The 19660-nt window shown below is 41.3% G+C and overlaps 1 pseudogene; it reads right to left on the bottom strand.

The window, feature by feature from the left end:
• Positions 1-9945: 9945 nt before the first annotated feature.
• On the bottom strand, positions 9946-11000 carry LOC118667572 (annotated as a pseudogene).
• Positions 11001-19660: the final 8660 nt, after the last annotated feature.

Below are 19660 nucleotides of genomic sequence, written 5' to 3'. Positions count from 1 at the left end.
GGCAACTTACTGTACATATTTAATAATAATAATGATAAGTAGCAAAAAAAATCACGAAATATTCACAGAACAATTTCCTGAGATATTAAGAATAAGAGGTTTAGTAATAAACTGACTCATATTTGTGCATTCTCTGCCGTCATCTGAGCTGCATGACTGATCATACAGGTATAAGCATGAAAGGGTTGTTGGGTCAAGAACCAAAGTTTTGTTTGACAATTGAGACATTTTTTCAGTGAACAACTTGGTTGAGGACTGAATTGTTTGAAATGGGAGACACTGGAGAACCAAGGTTTGACTGTACTTGTGAAATTCATAGTCCAGAAGCATTCACTAAAAGATTAAGACATAATAATAAACAACTTTAGAATGCTTCCTCAATCCCCAGCACCTTACCAACATATTACTAAAGGCTTATTTAAAGCAGGTCATTTTACCTCCTATGTCATGTTCAGCTATCAAGAAAAAAAAGGCACACTAAGGACAAAAACATTTTGAACAGACACAGCAAAAATTGTGTGTGTGTGCATGTGCGTGTCAAGAATGCTTAAGATTTATTCTCTTAGTAAATTCCAAGTATATAATACTGCATCATTAACTATATTCATCATACTATATATTAGATACTCAGAACCTCTTTATCGTATTACTGAAAACTATTTCCTTTGATCACCTCCCATTACCCCACCCCCTGGCTGCTGGCAACCACTATTATCCTCTCTGTTTTTGTGAGATTGTTTGTATATGTATTTATTTTAGATTCTACATATAAGTAATACTAAATACTATACAGTATTTATCTCTCTCTTTCTGGCTTATTTCACTTAGCATCATGTTCTCCAGGCACATCTGTTACAGGATTCCAGGGCAGGAGGAATAGGGAAACTGAAACAGGAAAGTTAAAACAAGGTCAAACAGTATGGGCAATTTGCAGCCAGCTTGTAACTAACAAGCCTTTATCTTCCCCAGCCAAGGATGCAGAGCAAACTGTTAAAAAAACACCTAATGAGGATGCAGAAAGGGAGACAGGAAGGGGAAAAAATGGGAAGTTTTACTCCCTAAGCAGAGAAGCCAGCAGTCTCAAGGCTTGGTAGGATAAAGTTACCAGAAGCTTCTCATGAGTTCTGGAAAGGCCACAACAAAGTAAAAAGGGGCCTTGAGAATTAATCTGTACCAAAATATCCAGCGGAGGAATTTTGAAACCTATACCAGGAGTATATACAACACATCATACCCCCACCCAACCTGCTCTTCAAATTAGCTGAGAGCCCATTTGCACTTCATAAGGCAGACATATAGGTTTGCTTGCTTTGTTTTTTCAGTAAAGGTGCATGCTTTAATAAATTGGCTTTTCACAATGCAGTTAAGGTCTCTCATATACATTCATTTACATGAGAAGACAAGGATTGAGGTTGGGAACAGCCCTCTCCCTCTGACTCAGGAGGCTGTCCTGTAACACCTCTCTGGTGTCAGTAAGAGGTGTCTAAATCACATTCATGTTACAGCAAATGTCAGGATTTTCCCCACCTCCCCTTTTTTTAAGGCTGAATAACAATCCATTGTATATAAATAGTAGTGGCCCAGTGCATGAAATTTGTGCACATTAAAAGGGAATTGCCGAAACCGGTTTGGCTCAGTGGATAGAGCGTCGGTCTGTGGACTGAAGGGTCCCAGGTTCGATTCCGGTCAAGGGCATGTACCTGGGTTGCGGGCACATCCCCAGTGGGAGATGTGCAGGAGGCAGCTGATCGATGTTTCTCTCTCATCGATGTTTCTAGCTCTCTATCTCTCTCCCTTCCTCTCTGTAAAAAAATCAATAAAATATATTAAAAAAATAAAAATAAAAAAAATAAAATAAAAGGGAATTAATTAGAGGAAATATTTTAATATTGCTATTTGCCCTTTCTCTATAATAGAAGTGTCAGAGATGAAAGAAAATTAATATATGAAAATATTCCTCCTGTCAGAGTCTGGAGCACACTGCAGGACCCAGAATCAAGTCCCCACCCACCCACACGCACCTCGAAATCGCGCGAGACCCATACCCGGCTGGCCCCACCCCCATTGGGTGAAATCCAGACCTGGCCAGCCCCACCCCTGTCAAGCCCCACTGGGGGGGGTCATGCCCTCAGGTCCCCTGGCCAGACGCTGGGTGGGGGGCTCAGCCTCAGGTCCCCCATTCTGGCCCAGGGGCCACACAGCCTCTGGTCCCTGCAGATCACTCATTATGGCTCATTATGGGAACCCTGCTTCTGCTGTGGGTGCAGCCATTTTGTGTTACGGGAACCCCACCTCTGCTGTGGGCGCAGTCATCTTGTGACAGCGTGAGGGTTAATTTGCATATTACCTCTTTATTATATAGGATATACCACGATTTCTTTATTACTCTAATTTATATTCCCCTTATAATGTACAAGGGTTTCCTTTTCTCAACACCATTGCCAACACCTGTTATCTCTTATATTTTTTTATAACAGCATCCTAACAGATGTGAAGTGATATCTCATTTTGGTTGTTGTGGGGGGTTGTTGTGACTAGAGTACAAGGGATGTTAAAGGCCCATTTGCCATACGCATGCACAAAGGCAATGACACCGGAGTCTTACTGTACACACTGCATAGGCAACCTTTATTTTATGTAACACCAATGTAAATCTTTGACAAGAAGTCTCTTTTGTTTGAGTTAGTATAAAATATACTACTGAACAGCTGGTGGCTGGCTGCTCTGTCTGCAATAAAGCATGTTCCATCTACCTGCTTCTGCTTGTATCTTTTTCCAGTTCCCAGCATCCAAGGAAGTCCTGTCCCTAGCAGAGGGGCTCGAACCCAACAGTTTTGATTTTTATTTCTCTGACTAGAGGCCCAGTGCACGAAATTCGTGCATGGCAGGGGGGTCGCCTTCAGCACAGCCTGCACCGTCTCCAATCTGGAACCCCTTAAGGGATGTCTGACTGCCGGTTTAGGCCCAATCCTGGGGATCGAGCCTAAACTGGCAGTCGGACATCCCTCTCATAATCCTGGATTGCTGGCTCCTAATCGCTCACCTGCCTGCCTGCTTGGTCACTCCTAACTTCCCCCCGCAACCCCTGCTGGCCTGATTGCCAATCACTGCCTCTGCATGCTGGCCTGATCACCCCTAACTGCCCCCCTCTGCCAGCCTGGTCATCCCCTAACTGCCCCCCTCTGCTGGCCTGGTCATCCCCTAACTGCCCCCCACTACCGGTCTGGTTGCCCCACACAGCCTGCTGTTCAGTTGTTTGGTCGTCCCTCACTAACTCCCCTGCCGCCTGGTTGTAGGCAGCCATCTTGTAAAGGCAAGAGGGTTAATTTGCATATTACCTCTTTATTATAGAGGATAAGTATTGATGTTGAGCATCTTTGTCATATACCTGATGGCCATTTGTATGTCTCCTTTGAAATAATATATATTTAGGTCCTTTACCTAATTTTTAAATGATTTTTTTCTTTGTTTAGGGGCATTTTTTTTTCCTATTGATTTGTTTGAGTTCCTTATGTATTTTAGATAATTAAACCTGTATCAGATATACAGTTTGTAAGTCTTGTCTCCCATTCTGTGGGTTGCCTCTTCATTTTGTTGACTGTTTCTTTTGCTATGCAGAAATGTTTTTATTTAATGTAGTCCTACTTGTTTATTTTGGATTTTTCAGTTTTTCTATGTTATTGTTTCTAGTTTCATACCATTGTGTTCAGAAAAGTTATTTTATATAATTTCAACATTCTTACATTCTTAAGATTTGTTTTGTGACCTAATATATGATCTATCTTGGAGAATGTTCCATGTGGGCTTAACAAGAATATGTATCCTGGTGCTACTGAGTGAACTGTTCTTCATAAGTCCCTTGGGTCCATTCAGTCTACAGTGTTATTCAGATCTGCTATTTCCTTATTAATTTTGTTTAGATGATTTATCTACTGTGAAAGTAGGGTAATGAAATCCTTTACTGTTAGCATGTTGCTATATATTTCTCCCTTCAACTCTGTTAATATTTACTTTAAATATTTAGGTGCTTTAATGTTGGTGCCTATATATTAACAACTGTTATAGTCCCTTGATAAATTGACACCTTTATCACTATATAATGATCCTCTTTGTTTCAGTGACCAATATTTACTGTACTTTTTTGGTCACCATTAGTATGGAATTTATATTTTTATCCCTTCACTTTTAAACTATGTATGTCCTTAAAGTTAATGTGAGTCTCTTGTAAGCATATTGTTGAATCTTGTTTACTTATTATTTATTTTTTTGTTAATCCTCACGTGAGGACATTTTTTTCCATTGATTTTTAGAGAGAGTAAAAGGGAGCAGGGGAGGAGGAAGTAAAGACAGAGAGCAAGGACAGATTTATTGGTTGTCTCTCCCTAGTAAAAGCATATAAAGAAACAAATGTGTCTACCATATGGATGAGAAACAAAGCAGATCTAGAATATGCAGAGAGTTTTCTTAAAAAAAAAAAAAAAAAAAAAAAAAACCTAACAGAAAAATAGAAGAGAAATCTATTAAATACATAATAAAAACATTTACCTAAATAAAAACATAAATCTGTATAGTGTTCATAAATACCATGTTCCAAGAAATAATCATTTACAATTGTCTACACAGAGATGCATCTTGTTTGGGTGTATTACTATTGTTGGCTGCCTGTCCTTTTTTTTTTTTTTTTTTTTTTTTTTTAGTTTTTCTTTATACAAATTAGTTCTATAGCTCTATAGCATGAGAAGCTACTATAAATCAAAATATAAATATACAAATATGTAATATAGTTCAAAACAAAGGTACAGTACTCAGAGGTGAAGCAAAAGGGAGCATTCATTTACATATGTAGCATCTTGAGATCTGTTGGATTTGGTTGTCCCTATTAAGGCTTCTAAAGAGGGCAAAAATTTGACTTAGGTTATTAAGACTACTATGGCCATATTTGAATGCTAGAATTTTTACTCAGCATGTGACCATTCTAAGAGTGGCAAACCTTTTTTTCTGCCAAGAGCCATTTGGAATTTTATAACATCATTAACAGGCCATTCAAAATTGTTAACTTAAAAATTAGCCTGGTATATTTGATTAAACATTTATTTAACTCACCCCTATTACTTTGGCAGGGCCAGGCAAAATGATTTTGCAGGCCTTATAAGGCCTGCAGGCCACATGTTCCCCACCCCTGATTAAACCAACAATGTTATGAACTGTATATATCTAAAAATGTTTCTGTTCATTGAGGAAGTTGTAAAAGATTTACTTTCCAGATTAAGCCCACTTTAGCCTTAAGATCAAATTCTAACTGAAACTATTGACTGGTACAGAAAGTGTTCTAAATGTGGCTTTAGTGATTTGTGAATTTAAAAAACTTTATTTTTCTGTATCACTTTAATGTATTTGATCTTCTTATCTCTCCTTCCCAAACATGTAATTTACATTATTCTGGGCTCCTTTAAGTGCTTGTCTTTTAAATTCAAGATTTGTCAAATATGACTTCAAAACAGATCCCTTTTATTTGAAAAATTATTGAACAGATGACGAAATAAAAAGCATTTTAAGATTTAGTGAGATCAGTGTGTGATGGGAGATGTCAAAAATGTCTACCCTTTGACTTTACAAGTGTATAAGCAGGATTTACTCATTGTATTTGAATTTGGAATAGTCTACTATCCATCCCTGACCTTGCACGTGTCAATTACTACAAAGAAAGTCAAAGAGTCAAATTTAAAGCTCAGAGGAAATGGTATAGTAAGAATGACATATAAAACCCTTTTTATAGTATACAAGCATTAAATTATTACTGCTCAATAGAGAAGATTTACAGTAATACCTGAAGATTCCTTCCAATGTATAAAAGAGAATCAAATAAGTGTTTTATATTAAAATTTAAAATAATTGTTCTATAACTTTATAGATTTAATGAACAAGAAACAAATAACCTCCCACACTCAATTTCCATTCTATACTTCATCCTTTTTTTGTTGATCAAGGTGAAATCTTAATTTCAAGATAGAGTTCTACATCTACCTATTTCTTAAGTCAAATTTATTAAACTCACATATTATATTTGGATGTTTCTTTACTCCTGTACATGAAACTCCAGAAGAATAAATATTGACATGCTATCTAGACAAATCTTTCATATGCTCTTAAAATCAGTCAAATGTGGGAATTTTAACATTTTCTGTGCTCATAATATAAGGAATGAAGCTAGTAGGTTTGATAAAAATCTATTTTTCCCCTTGTGACACTGTACTTCTACATATCATTTGAATTGGGTTTTAGAAGATGAGATAGAAAAGTGGAGATATTTTTTGGCTTAAGTCTTTTAACAGTCGAGATGAGGTAGAAGAGTACTGAGCAATACTGGGAAGAGACTGGCTGTGGACTTCAGGGCACTGTCATGCTGGGTGCAGTCTATGGCTTTGAGGCTATTTGGGCTATTGTGGCAGCAGCTGTTGAAGCTGATGCTCAGATTGCTGGGTTCTTTGACTCGGTGGGTAGAAGTGCCAGAATGAGCAGCAACAATGTGAAGGCTATCACAATAGCCAGAGTAGCTCTCTCTTTTTCTTCTCCTGCCCCATCCTGACACAGTCCTATCCTAGAGGCCCCACAGGACTCCTGTTGCCACTGCTGTCAGGGAAACCTACTCCTATCTGTTGGGCACTTGGGACCCAGGCATTAGTCAGGGGCAAATATTGAATTTTAAATGTGAAATAAAAATTTACCAAGCTTTCTGAAAAACACTAAGCTAACTAATGAGGAGGAAACAATCAAGCTGGCTCATATATCTTAATAGCAATAGTCAATTCCAATTTATAGTAATGTAATGGCTGCTGAGTTCTAAGTGATTCTAAGGATGAATCAGACGTTAAACACAAGCTGTCATTCATGCGTAGATGCAAAAGAAATAACTTTACACAAGAGCTCAGGAAACACAGCACCTATAGACTCTCTGGAAAGGTATGATGTGAATACTGCCCACAAAGGTATGACTTGAATACTGCTCACAAATAGATTCAGTGAAATAAAGAATTTAGAAATATAGAACCATGTTATGGAATAGCTGCTGTCAATGACTGAATTTATTTAAATGTGGAAAAGTACCACAAGGAAACAAAAATGTTATAAATTATGAAATACAATATAATATTATCTTACTATCCTATCTAATAAAAGAGAAACATGGTAATTAGCGTACGTCCACTACCCTTCCCATTGGCTAATCAGGGCGATATGCAAATTAACTGCCAGCCAAGATGGCGACCAGCAGCCAGGCAGCTTGAAGCGAACATGAGGCTTGCTTGCTTCAGTGACGGAAGACTCCAACGTTCCCCACTGGCCGCTGCCGACCTCTGAGCTTGCAGTTTGAAACATTGTTACAAATATAGAAGCTAAACAAAACTCCAGAAACCTGCTTTCAGCCAGCTGGGATCTCAGAGCTGGAGTTGAAATAGTGTTTCGATTATAGAACCCAAACAAACCAGATACCTGCTTTCAGCAGCGGAGGCCTAAGAGCTGGAGCCAAGCCTCAGAGCTAAAGCTGGCCCAGAATAAAAAGAGAAAAAAATAAAAAAAGGAGCAGTTGGGAGCTTCAGTCACCCGCCAGCCTGAAAACAGCCCTCAGCCCCTCACCCAGAATGGCCAGGCACCCCAGTGGGGACCCCCACCCTGATCCAGGACACCCTTCAGGGCAAACCAGCCGGTCCCCCATGTGCACCAGGCCTCTATCCTATATAGTAAAAGGGTAATATGCCTCCCAGCACCAGGATCAGCGTGACAGGGGGCAGCACCCAAAACCCCTGATCGCCCTGTGGCACTGTGTGTGACAGGGGGCGGGGCCACAACCTCCCTATCTGCCCTGCTCTGTTCGTGACAGGGGAAGGCGCCCCAAACCCCTGGTCAGCCCTGCTCTGTGCCTGAATAGGGGGGAGCTCCCCAACCCCCTGATCGCCCTGCGGCTCTGTGTGTGACAGGATGCAGTGCCCCAACACCCTGATAGGCCCTGCTCTGTGTGTGACAGGGTGCAGCTCCCCAACCGCCCCCCACGGGCCCTGCTCTGTGTGTGACGGGGTAGAGCCATAAGCTCCCCATTGGCCCTGCCCTGAGTGTGACAGGGTGCGGCGCCCCAACCCCCTGATCCTCCCTGCTCTGTGTGTGACAGGGTGGGGTGCCCCAACTCCCCTATAGGCCCTACTCTGTGAGTGACAGGGGGGAGCGCCCTAACCCCTGATCGACCCTTCTCTGTGCGTGACAGGGTACGGAGCCCCAACCCCCCTGATGGGTCCTGCTCTGTGCGTGACAGGGGGCAGCACCCCAACCCCATGATTGGCCCTGCTCTGTGAGTGACAGGGGGTGGCACCGCAACCTCCCCATCAACTCTGTCTTGAGTGTGACTGGGGCGGTGCCCCAACCCCCCAATTGGCCCTACCCTGAGCGTGACTGAGGGTGGCATCACAACCTCCCAATCCGCCCTGCTCTGTGCATGACAGGGGGCAGCACCCCAACTCCCCAATCAACCCTGCTCTGAGCCCGACCAGGGGCTGCACCTAGGGATTGGGCCTGCCCTCTGCCACCAGGGAACAGGCCTAAGCCAGCAGGTCGTTATCTCCCGAGGGGTCCCAGACTGCAAGAGGGCACAGGTTGGGCTGAGGGATCCCCCTCCCCGCTGAGTGCACAAATTTTTGTGCACCGGGCCTCTAGTATAATAATGAAAACATTGAGGTAAAATGCGAGAGGGAAGGTGGAAGGAAGTACTGTCTAAAGTGATTAAATTATGTAATTGATGTTGTACAAATAAGTTAAGAAGGAACTCAAAGAAGTCTGTATGCTTAAATGGCAAACTATATTCATGTACACAAAACAAAACAAAGAAAACACAGATTATGTAGCCCAAGAAACAAAAGAAATACCAGAAAGAGTTTATACTGGCATCTTCTCCACTGCAAAAATATGTGCATGTATTTTAGATATAAATATTTAGCACAGGCCATGGTTTAATCAATGGGATGAACTTAGTTTGGTATTGTTGGAACACATACCAACACTTCCCTCCCCTCAAACATTTTGTTGGAATTTTTCCTGGCAACTTCGATAACTTACTTTGCAAACATTTTGGCAAAATTCTATAGCTTTCCAGGCACTTTTGGGCATTAAAATATTTCATGCAATCTAAATCAGTCTTTAATCTCACTTCTAATTCAATGTTTCTCTTCTTTCCCTGGCAGGGGATAGAACAGTGGAAAGAAGAGAGTTGATTATTTTTACCCTCTTTGTTTTACCTCCTTCTTCCCTGGCTTCTGCAATGCAACTTTAAGGATAAAAGCGGGAAGGATAAAAATTCCATAAGGAAAGGCTCTTTATTCTGTGTTGTTAATAATTTTATCTTGCATTTGAATTTTCTCTTTTATGAGAGGCATCTAAATGCAAGCATTTAAAAGAGGGAACAATAATAGTTGTTTGGAGGACTCCAATATCTCATCTCCCAGTTGCACCATTCCTTGAGTGTTGCCTCCTCTGTTTGACCTCTTTGGAGGTTCCTCTTCATGCTTGTTTAGGTAGTGAACCTGCCTAATATCTACTTTTCCTAGAATTTAGTATTTCAAGATGACATCAATACAAAAACATACCTATACCACTATTACCCTGTATTTTGTACTGTTTTTCTAAAATATAAGTTATTTGGTCACAGAATCTGAAGTCTGACCCTGAATAGAGCTGACATCTGGGAAAGATGGCAGGGTCAGCAGCAGGGGTCTAGTCATCGCCTGGCCTCTTGCCACCCCTTATGGTACCAGGAAGGTGCAGAGTGATGGCCAAGGACTAAGCGCCATGGAGACTTCCTGTGACCTCTGATCTCCTGCTCTGGGGAGGGACCCCATTGCAGTCGGTGCAAGGACAGGAGGCCACACTTGTTCTCTGGGTCACCACCCTGGCCTTTGTTCTCTGTCAGGGCAGGCACCTGGCACAGGCCGAGTCCAGGTGGGGGTCAGAGAGAGCTGTGAGATTTCTCGTGTCCTCCATACCCAAGGCATTTGTCCTCACCACTTGCCAGCTTTGGCTATCTGGACTCCAGTTGATAGCATACACCTCATCTCTGTGGCTTGGCAAGCCTGTGTCCAGCTTCTGGGCCTCATGTCCCAAGCCTTCAATGTGCTGTCACTGCTGCCAATGACCGGGAGCTGGCTGTCAGCTGACCATGCTATCTGGTACACGGAAGCCACATGACCACACAGGGAAGCCATCCCACCTGTTCTGCCATCCCCCAGCTTGGTGGACTTGTCAAAGGAGGTGCTGGAGACCATGCAGGAGTCAGGGGAGAAGAGCACCTGGTTCATGAGGGCCTGGTGTCCAGTCATCCGTGCAAGGGGCTTCTTGTTCTCTGCAGGGGACCAAGGAATAAGGTGAAGTTTTCTGAGACAGACACCACCCTCTTAGGGTACTGGTCCCACACAATTGGCTCAGAGCCCTCTCCTTTTACTCCTGTAAGGACCCTTTGAGGCATTAACCGAGGCCTTAACTGGCTCAAAGGCCCCTGTGCACAGGGTATAGTCAGTGCTGAAGGCCATGGTATTCACCTAATGGCCATGGCCTTGAAGAGTCCAGCATAGCACTATCATGGGCCCTCCAGGCTTTAATGTTATAATCCTGTGAGGTAGAGTAGAGAAGCCCACCTCCTCCCCATCAAAGACAGGTGACTGACTGGGTGTGCCCGTGAAGATGCGCTCACAGTGGCCTGAGGTTGTGTCCCAGATCCGCACACTGCCATCCTTGGAGCTGCTGGCCACATAGTGGCACTCAGAGTATGTACTGAGGGGCTCCCAGCTTAGGCCCCTGACCTACTTGCTATTGCCACCAAGTGCCCTGGGGATGAAGGCCACAGAAATGACTGCCTCACTGTAACCCTCCAAGGAGCTGGTGCAGCCGGTCACAGCACGGATCCTGAAGATAGCCTGTGGCTGATAAATGATGTTGAGAACCTTCTCTGTCTCCACTCCCAGCATCTTCCCCAGTGAGGAGATAATCTCAGCCTCTCAGACATAGAAATCCAGTGGTAGGATATCCCCCTGGGCCAGCAGCACTTTGCACATGAGCTTCCCCTTTCCTACATCCAACAGGGAGCCCAGTAGCTGCCTGCCCTCAACCTAGAACAGCACTAGCAGCCTCTGTATGTCATGAGCAGCCACCTTGACCATCACTGTCGCTGCCATCCTGTTTCCCCACGTGGAGGAGAAAGCTGCTCTGTATTTTTGGATTGTGAGTGAAGACTGCTCTCCACCTTCCTGCCTTCATATTTTAATAGCTGTGAGTCCAGCACCTTATCTATCAAAATCAAGAAACTTTTGGTGCTCTCCACAAACAGTGTGGGGCTACCCTACTAATTTTTGTGATGCAGTGAATTAGTAGGGTGGCCTGAGATTCTGAAGCCTGTTGTAAGGGCAAATACAAATTAAAAATAAGAGGTCTTTCAACCTGTTGAAAATAAGAGAAAATAAAGGACAGACTTCCCTCTTTCCTATTTTTAGAATTTAGTTTAGAACAAGTGTAATTGTGAGTTCTTTCTCTGTATCTATGAAATGTATGCAAAACTTTAAAATACAGGATGTAGCAAAAGTAGGTCGACAGTTGTGAGTGCACAAAAGAGTTTATTCTTGTATTATCATGTATTAATCATTGTATTACTTTCCATAAAAACAACTGTCCACCTACTTTTGCCTCACCCTGTATATAAATAAGTCTCTGGCCAGCTTTATGACCTTGGATTGACTTTCTCAAGTTTCTGTGGGAAGGTAGAAGCCTAAGTTCCTCAGATAGAAAAACTACCTCCAATCACAGAAGATTGTGCAATTTCTAAGCGGATTGCCTGTGATGTCCACCACATTCTGGTTTAATGTTTATTCAATATGGAATCATTTTCTTTTACTTCTACCTCTTTGGAGAGGTTTGCTGAATATGGAGAAGATTTTGTTTTCAATTATATTTCCTCAACACTGTCCTCCTGCAAGCACCATTCTTTTACAGCAACATATCTTGCCTTGGGGTACAAAGGCATCCTCCCTTCCACAAAAGAAACACTAAACACTGATTTTTCTTGATATTATTGGAAATGAAATTTTGTCTTAATTTTCTTGAATTATTTGTTGTTACTGTATAAAAATGCAACTGATTTTTGAGTGTTGATTTTGAACCTTGCAAACTTGCTAAGTTTATTATTTCTAAGAGTTTTTTTCATATTTTCTTTAGGGTATTTATTTATTTTTAATACACATTCATATACAAACAAAAGGGTATGAAAGTACACATAGTGAAAAGGCTCATTCTCTTTTCCTTCAGGCATTCACTTTCCTTCCCCAGGTTATCGATTTCTTATGCACTCTCCCAAAGATATTTCCTGCCTATATGAGCAATTACTATATCCTTCTACTATCCACACTATTGTGTACCTTTATTTTGTATACTCATCATATAATAGCAATATATAAAATGCCTCCTCATTTTATGACAACCATAAAGCTGCATTTTTATTAGTTACTTCTTTTTTGGCAGCACTGTAGTATGTCTGTTATATTTTATTTCTTCCTACTGTTCATTCATGCATTTCAGAAAGTTTTCACTGAATAGCAGTTTAATGTTTCTTAATTTTGCCCTTTTCCTTCCATGATACATGTAAGGTTAGTAACATTTGCAAAATGATTCTCTATTTCACTTGCCTTTTTCTTACTGACCTATACTAGTAAATTTTGTCTAAATTTCGTCTCAGGGGAGCTGAACAAAATATTCACTAATGACAATCCACTTTCAACTTCTTGAGTTGAGAAATCTCAACCAGCTTTGAATTCAGATCTGAACTCCACACATTAAGATACTTTCTGATTCTCCAGTCATGTATCTCCTCTTTGTTCTTTTCCTTTAGAGTATTAATTTCATAAATTAATGTGGCCTTTTTTCTTAGGTGAATATATTCAAGTTTTAGTTGAAATTTTTCTGACTTTTGCAATTGTGGGTAAGTTATATGCTCAAAAATCCCTGTTGGCTTAAATGGAGAATGGATTTATGGCACAACCAAACTATAAATGCTCAGTAAGGCATGGGATTAACCATTTAAAACTAAGGAATCTTAATTATTCTATAGTATACTCAGTACTTAGGTGCCTTAAAATTTTAAAGCAGCAAATATTCTTATTTCCTCCTAACATATAAAAGGCTTATATGTGGCAGATTCCATTTACTCTATAAAAAGAGAAAAAGCTATAATTGTATAATTATTAATGGATAAGCACCAGTGCTTTGCATCATGAAGCTATTTGAGCCCACTAAAGCCTACCCCTTACTGAGGCCTGACTAGATGGCATTAACTTACCAAATCTCTTATGGTTGGCACTTTTGAGATAACACTTGCACATCAAACTTGACTAAGTCAACCCCTAGTCACATTCAGACATTTGCCATGTCTCGGCCTCTGTTGAACCCCATAGGTCTCCTGTGATTTCCGAGGCCCGTGGCCATTTATTTAGGGTTAAGAAACTGTTGGTGACATAGAAATAGCCACTCACCTGGGGATAAAGCATCAACAAGCTGCAGTGGCCTGCAAGATAGAATATTAAACAACAACAACAACAACAAAGATAACCTCAGGCTTCAGCCCGGCTGGCGCGGCTCAGTGGTGGAGCATCAACCTATGAACCAGGAGGTCAGTTTGATTCCCGGTCATGGCACATGCCCCGTTTGCAGGCTCAATCCCCAGGGCGGGGCGTGCGGGAGGCAGCTAACCGATTATTCCCTCTCATCATTGATGTCTCTGTATCTCTCTCCCTCTTCCTTCCCCTCTGAAACCAATAAAATATATCTTAAAATAAAACAAAGCAAAACAAAAAAAAAAACAAACCAAAAAACAAAAACTAAGGCTTCATACATCCTAACCAGGTCAACATGTAACAGCCAAAGTGTGACAACTATCCATCTATATAGTTATGAAAAGTAGCTTCATGACTCAAATAGGCATCTACAGACAGAAGATTCAAAATGCCCTGCCCATGTAGAAAAGCTCCAGGCACCCCGCATGTATCCCAATTTCAACAAAAATCTTTCTATACTGTTCATTTGGCTCACCAATATTCTACTCCCTATATATTTCTCATAGGTTTCAGCTATACACCATATGTTGGGGTAAAAAGAGGCTCAATTAATAGACTATACTTCTGCCCTAGCTGGTTTGGCTCAGTGGATAGAGCGTCAGCCTGCAGACCAAAGGGTCCCAAGTTTTATTCCAGTCAAGGGCAAGTACCTTGGTTGCAGGCTTTTCCCAGGCCTGGGCCCTGGTCAGGACATGTTGGAGAGGCAACCAGTCCATGTGTTTCTCTCACATCGATATTTCTCTCTGTCTTTCCCTCTGTCTTGCACTCTCTAAAATCAAGGGGAAAATGTTCTTGAGTGAGAATATAGAAAAAGAAATAGACTACACTTCTGCACTCAAATGTTAAATTAATTGAAAAATAAAGGCAAAAACAATATGTATTTAAAAACTAAGCAGATATCAGTGAATGGTTTCTCTAGTACTGAATCCTAGGTTTGTGAATTATATTTCTAGCAGGGTTAAGCTGGTAAAGACATCTTCTTTTAAGGACAGAGCGTACACCTGAGGAGAAGAACAGAATTATGTTCCATGTGGGTAACTAACTCACTTGTGGAATTGCACATTACTGTACAACTAACTCCCTTTTCTTCTAAACTCACTAACTGCATAAGCCATTTCATTTTCCTGTTATGCAGTGGGTGAATGGATGGATCAAAGTCAATACTGTCACAAAAATATAGCTTCCTCTACTTAAAAGAAATAATAAGAGTGGGCTAGGAGTCTTATTCATATCTCCTTTAATCCCTGCACTCCTTCCCCAGAATCCCACAGACACATTGCATTTGAATCTCCTTGAAGCTACAACTTTCAGCTGAGTTTAACATACTTCCCTTGATTTATTCCCCTAAAATGTCAGTAGATCCAGTCCTATATTCATTTTAAATAAAGATAGTATTGAAAGATAAAAAAGGAAGTTTTCACTGAAAAGAAGAGATCTTTGGTCCCTCCCTGGCTTCAACCCAAGACTTACCTTCCTCTTCTAATAACTGCCTTTAGTGACAATCCAGGAATATGTAAATTGACCTGGCTCATTGTTGTGTCATTCTTCTTCAACCAAATAACTTGTGGAATTGTACATTACTGTTGTTAATGTGTTCATCAAGGAGGAATCTACAGCATTTTATAGCTTCATTCTAATCAATCTATAGTTTATTAATATGGGTAGATTATTATATTTCTTTATAACTCATATTATTAAAAACTAGGGGCCCAGTGCACATATCCATACACCTTGAAAGGAACTGTGGACCACAAGGCTGTGGTGGGCACAGGGGCGGGTCTTGGTCCCTCCCACCATGGCCCCCTTCCCCTGTCTGCTGGCAGCCCCGCTCGCTCCCACTTCCACTGCTCCCACATGCAGCCAGCACCAGCTCTGCTTGCACCCGCTGATGGTGTGGAGCAATTAGGGCCAGCACCAGCAGTGAGTGCAAGTGGGGCTGGCGCCATCAGTGGGTGAGAGTGGCAGCTACTGCCCTGGTCAGCCCTCAAGAGCAGGGGGAGATGGAGAAGCCCTGAGGGACAATTGGGGCCAGCAGCCACCTCTTGCACCTGCTGCCAGCAGCAAGCGATCAGGGCCGGTGCTGGGCGCTGGCAGTGGGTGCAAAGAATTTTCAATAACCATCAAAGGCTCACCCTGATGACAGTGACCAGTGCCCTGCCTTGGTCTGGCACCCCCGCTCACCTGCTTCGCCATCCCAGCATGACCTACGCAGAGTCATGTTCTGCACTCTGCCACCTGCTGCTGATGCCCGCCATGTTCTGCATGTGCCCCCTAGTGGTCAGCACATGTCATAGCAACCAGTTGTTCAATTGTTCCGCCATTCGGTCTATTTTCATATTAGGGTTTTATATATATAGACTAGAGGCCCAGTGCATGGAATTCATGCATGGGGCTGTGTGTCCCGCAGCCCAGCCTGCACCCTCTCCAATCTGGGACACCCCTCTCACAATCTAGAACTGCTGGCTCCCAACTGCTCGCCTGCCTGCCTGCCTGATTGCCCCTAATCATTTCTGCCTACCAGCCTGATCACCCCCTAACCATTCCCTTGCCAGCCTGATCAATGCCTAACTGCTCCCCTGCTGGCCCAATCGCCCCCAACTGCCCTCCCCTGCAGGCCTGGTTGCTCCCAACTGCCCTCCCCTGATGGCTATCTTTAACTACATGGGGCAGCCATCTTGTGTGTTGGAGTGATGGTCAATTTGCATATTACCTCTTTATTAGATAGGATGAATGGTGGTGGATGTTCACCAGAACAAGAAGCCTTTATCCATTTAGAGTGCTGGTTTGATTAGAGAAGCTCCATTTGGACTTGATAAAGAATCTTTAAAAATATTATAAACCTGTGTTTTGTTGGCTGGTTGATTCCAAATATATCACATTTAAGATTGTTTCAAAGAGTAAACTTTCAACTCACTTTTTATTTATTTATTTTATTTTTTTAATTTATTTTATTATTTATTTTATTTTATTTTATTTTATTGTTTACAGTATTACAAATAGTAGTACATATGTCTCCTTTTTGTCCCTATTAAACTTCTCCCCGGCCTCCCCTACCTCCTGGCACATGCCCTCACCCCACACCCCCGGTGCCTTGCATGCATTGGTTATGCTTATATGCATGCATACAAGTCCTTTGGTTGATCTCTTACCACCCCTCTCTACACTCCACAGCCTTGCTGCTGTACTTTGACAGTCTGTTCAATGCTTCTCTGCCTCTGTATCTATCTTTTTGTTCATCAGGTTATAATGTTCTTTATTATCCATAAATGAGTGAGATCATGTGGTATTTTTCTTTCACTGACTGGCGTATTTCACTTACCATAATGCTCTCCAGTTCCACCCATGCTGCTGCAAATGGTAAGAATTCCTTCCTTTTTATAGCACCTTACTATTCCATTGTGTAGATGTACCACAGTTTTCTAATCCACTCATCTGCTAATGGGCATTTAGGCTGTTTCCAAATCTTAGCTATTGTAAATTGAGCTGCTATGAACATAGGGGAGCATATATCCTTTCTCATTGGTGTTTCTAGTTTCTTGGGATATATTCCTAGGAGTGGTATTACTGGGTCAAATGGAAGTTCCTTTTTTAAATTTTTGAGGAAACTCCATACTGTTCTCCACAGTGGCTGCACCAGTCTGCATGTCCACCAGCAACTCACTTTTTTAAAAAAAATACCTGGCCATCATTAGAAGACCTCTCTTCCCAGTTTTCCTCCACCCTAGTATAAAAACCTGTACCGTTAGTGAACAAACCAACTGTCATTTTGCAATATTTTTATCTTTGTAACTAACTTTTTATTTTTTAATATTCTATTACATGTAGCCCTGGCAATAAATAAATTTGAATAGTGATATGAATTTATAATGACTTTTAGCATCTAATACTTTAAATCCAACATTAAATTTCAAACTGCCTAAATTGTGTGTGTATACATATGACAGGGGAAAAACAGCTCCCTGACAAGAGGTCATTATACCTCATAAACACTAGAGCATATACAGTTTATTTATTTCAGCTGGGAAGATTAATTATGCTACTTGGAGAAAAATTTCAATTGGTTAAAATAAAAAGGTGTTCATATCAAAGAAAAGAGGAAAGGAGTGTAGATTTTATTTTTTCTTTTTCTTTTTTTTTTGTTAATCTTCACCTGAGGATATTTTTTCATTGATCTTTTACAGAGAGTGGGAGAGACAGGGGACAACAGAGAAAACATTGATATGAGAGAAATGCATTGACTGATTGCCTGCTGCACATGCCCTGACCAGGGCCTGGGCCTGGGCGGAGCCTGCAACCAAGACATGTGCCCTTGACCCGAATTGAACCCTGGACCCTTTAGTCTCCAGGCTGACACTCTATCCACTGAGCCAAACTGGACTCAGATATTTTCATATTTTGAAACTAAAACATTTTGCATGCTAAAAATTATATATTAATGAGTCCAAGTAGATTTGATTTTCTAGATGCGGAAAGCCATAGTCAGGAAGGCATTATTATGTTTTTTACTTGTTTTTTTTTTTTCATATACCCGTGATTATTATAAAAATAACTACAGTCCTCTCAATTTTACGGTGAACCTGACTGCTTTAAAAATATAAAGCTTTTACCGCGCCCGGCTAGCTCAGTCGGTAGAGCATGAGACTCCTAAAAATATAAAGCTTTTAAATATATAAATATGAAAGCCTAAGTGACCATTATGACCAAACGATCAAACGACCAGTCGACCAGTCACTATGACGTGCACTGACCACCAAGTGCAGATGCTCGATGCAGGAGCTGCTCCCTGGTAGTCAGTGTGCTCCCACAGCCAACCTCCTGTGGCAGCCAACTTCCCACGGTCCCTCTGCCTGGCTGGCCAGCCCCGATCACCCCAATAGGGACTGGGCGAGATGGCCCTGATCGGCCCTGACCGCCAGCCAAGTTGAGGGACCCAACACATGTACGAATTTGTGCACTGGGCCTCTAGTATATATATGTTTTCCCATTTTTATTACATGCAAGGTCTCTCTGGACAAAAAGAACAAATAATTCCACTGGATGGTTTTCCTTAGCAATCTAAATGTGGTGTTTTTACTCATTGATAAGTGTATCATTTTAATTTTAAATACTTTTTATTTATTCTTGTTCCAAATTTAGCTATACATTAAATGAAATGCAATCGTGTTTCCTACTGCCATTGAGTAGTGGAAAAAAATATATATACTGAAAAGAATCATTGCTAACATTTGTGCCTGAAAAAATATTCTTGCCTTTGGTTATATCATGAACTAAAGATCAATTTTCTGTGAAATGATATATTTTCTTTCATGTGGTGAGTTACTTTATACAAGAATTCACTGATTTTGTGCTTGTGCAGTATAACTGGGTATATATTATATTTTCAGAGGTTTACAGATTTCATGTATGTCTAATTACCCTCCAAAAAAATTATAACTAATAGATGTTTAACTCAACTGTATCTTGAAGGCTACCCCTTCCTCATTAAATAATGTATCTCTAAATTGCAATCCCATACTGAATGATTTCTATTATATATATTCCTTGTGAGTGTGTTCACAAATTTTTCATTCCCTAGTCACCTGAAAGAAAGTTTTCAAATGAGGAGAAATTGTCCCCAATGGTACAGAGTAATAACTGTTATGTTGATGCAAGCTTTGATATGAAGAGTGCATAGACTAGTGAACCCCTGGGGCCACTTAGGAAGGCTGCTGAGTTAACAGAGTCTGCAAGGTTAGGCCTTCCTTGCATGTACTTGAAATTGGCTCAAGGCCCCATGTGGACTCATACATAGTATAGAATAAACACCTAAACTTAACCCATTATCTAGTATTCTTTTCAAAGAATAAAGTGTTTTTCCCAGGAGAGGAACACTTCTATTTCATTCTTGTAAAGAAAGAAAACAAAGAGGAAAAAAAGCAAAAACATTTCTATGGACTCTCTTTCTCTGCTTTTGAAAAAAATAGCTAAACTGTGTCTTGCGGGAGAGGATCAGCAGAGTGACACTGAGCGGCCCTTCTCTGCTCTTAAGG

Source organism: Myotis myotis, unplaced genomic scaffold, assembly GCF_014108235.1.
Source record: "Myotis myotis isolate mMyoMyo1 unplaced genomic scaffold, mMyoMyo1.p scaffold_m19_p_1, whole genome shotgun sequence".
NCBI classification, from domain to species: Eukaryota; Metazoa; Chordata; class Mammalia; order Chiroptera; family Vespertilionidae; genus Myotis; species Myotis myotis.
Note: the sequence above shows the minus strand (reverse complement) of the source record. Positions and strands in the feature narration are given on the sequence as shown.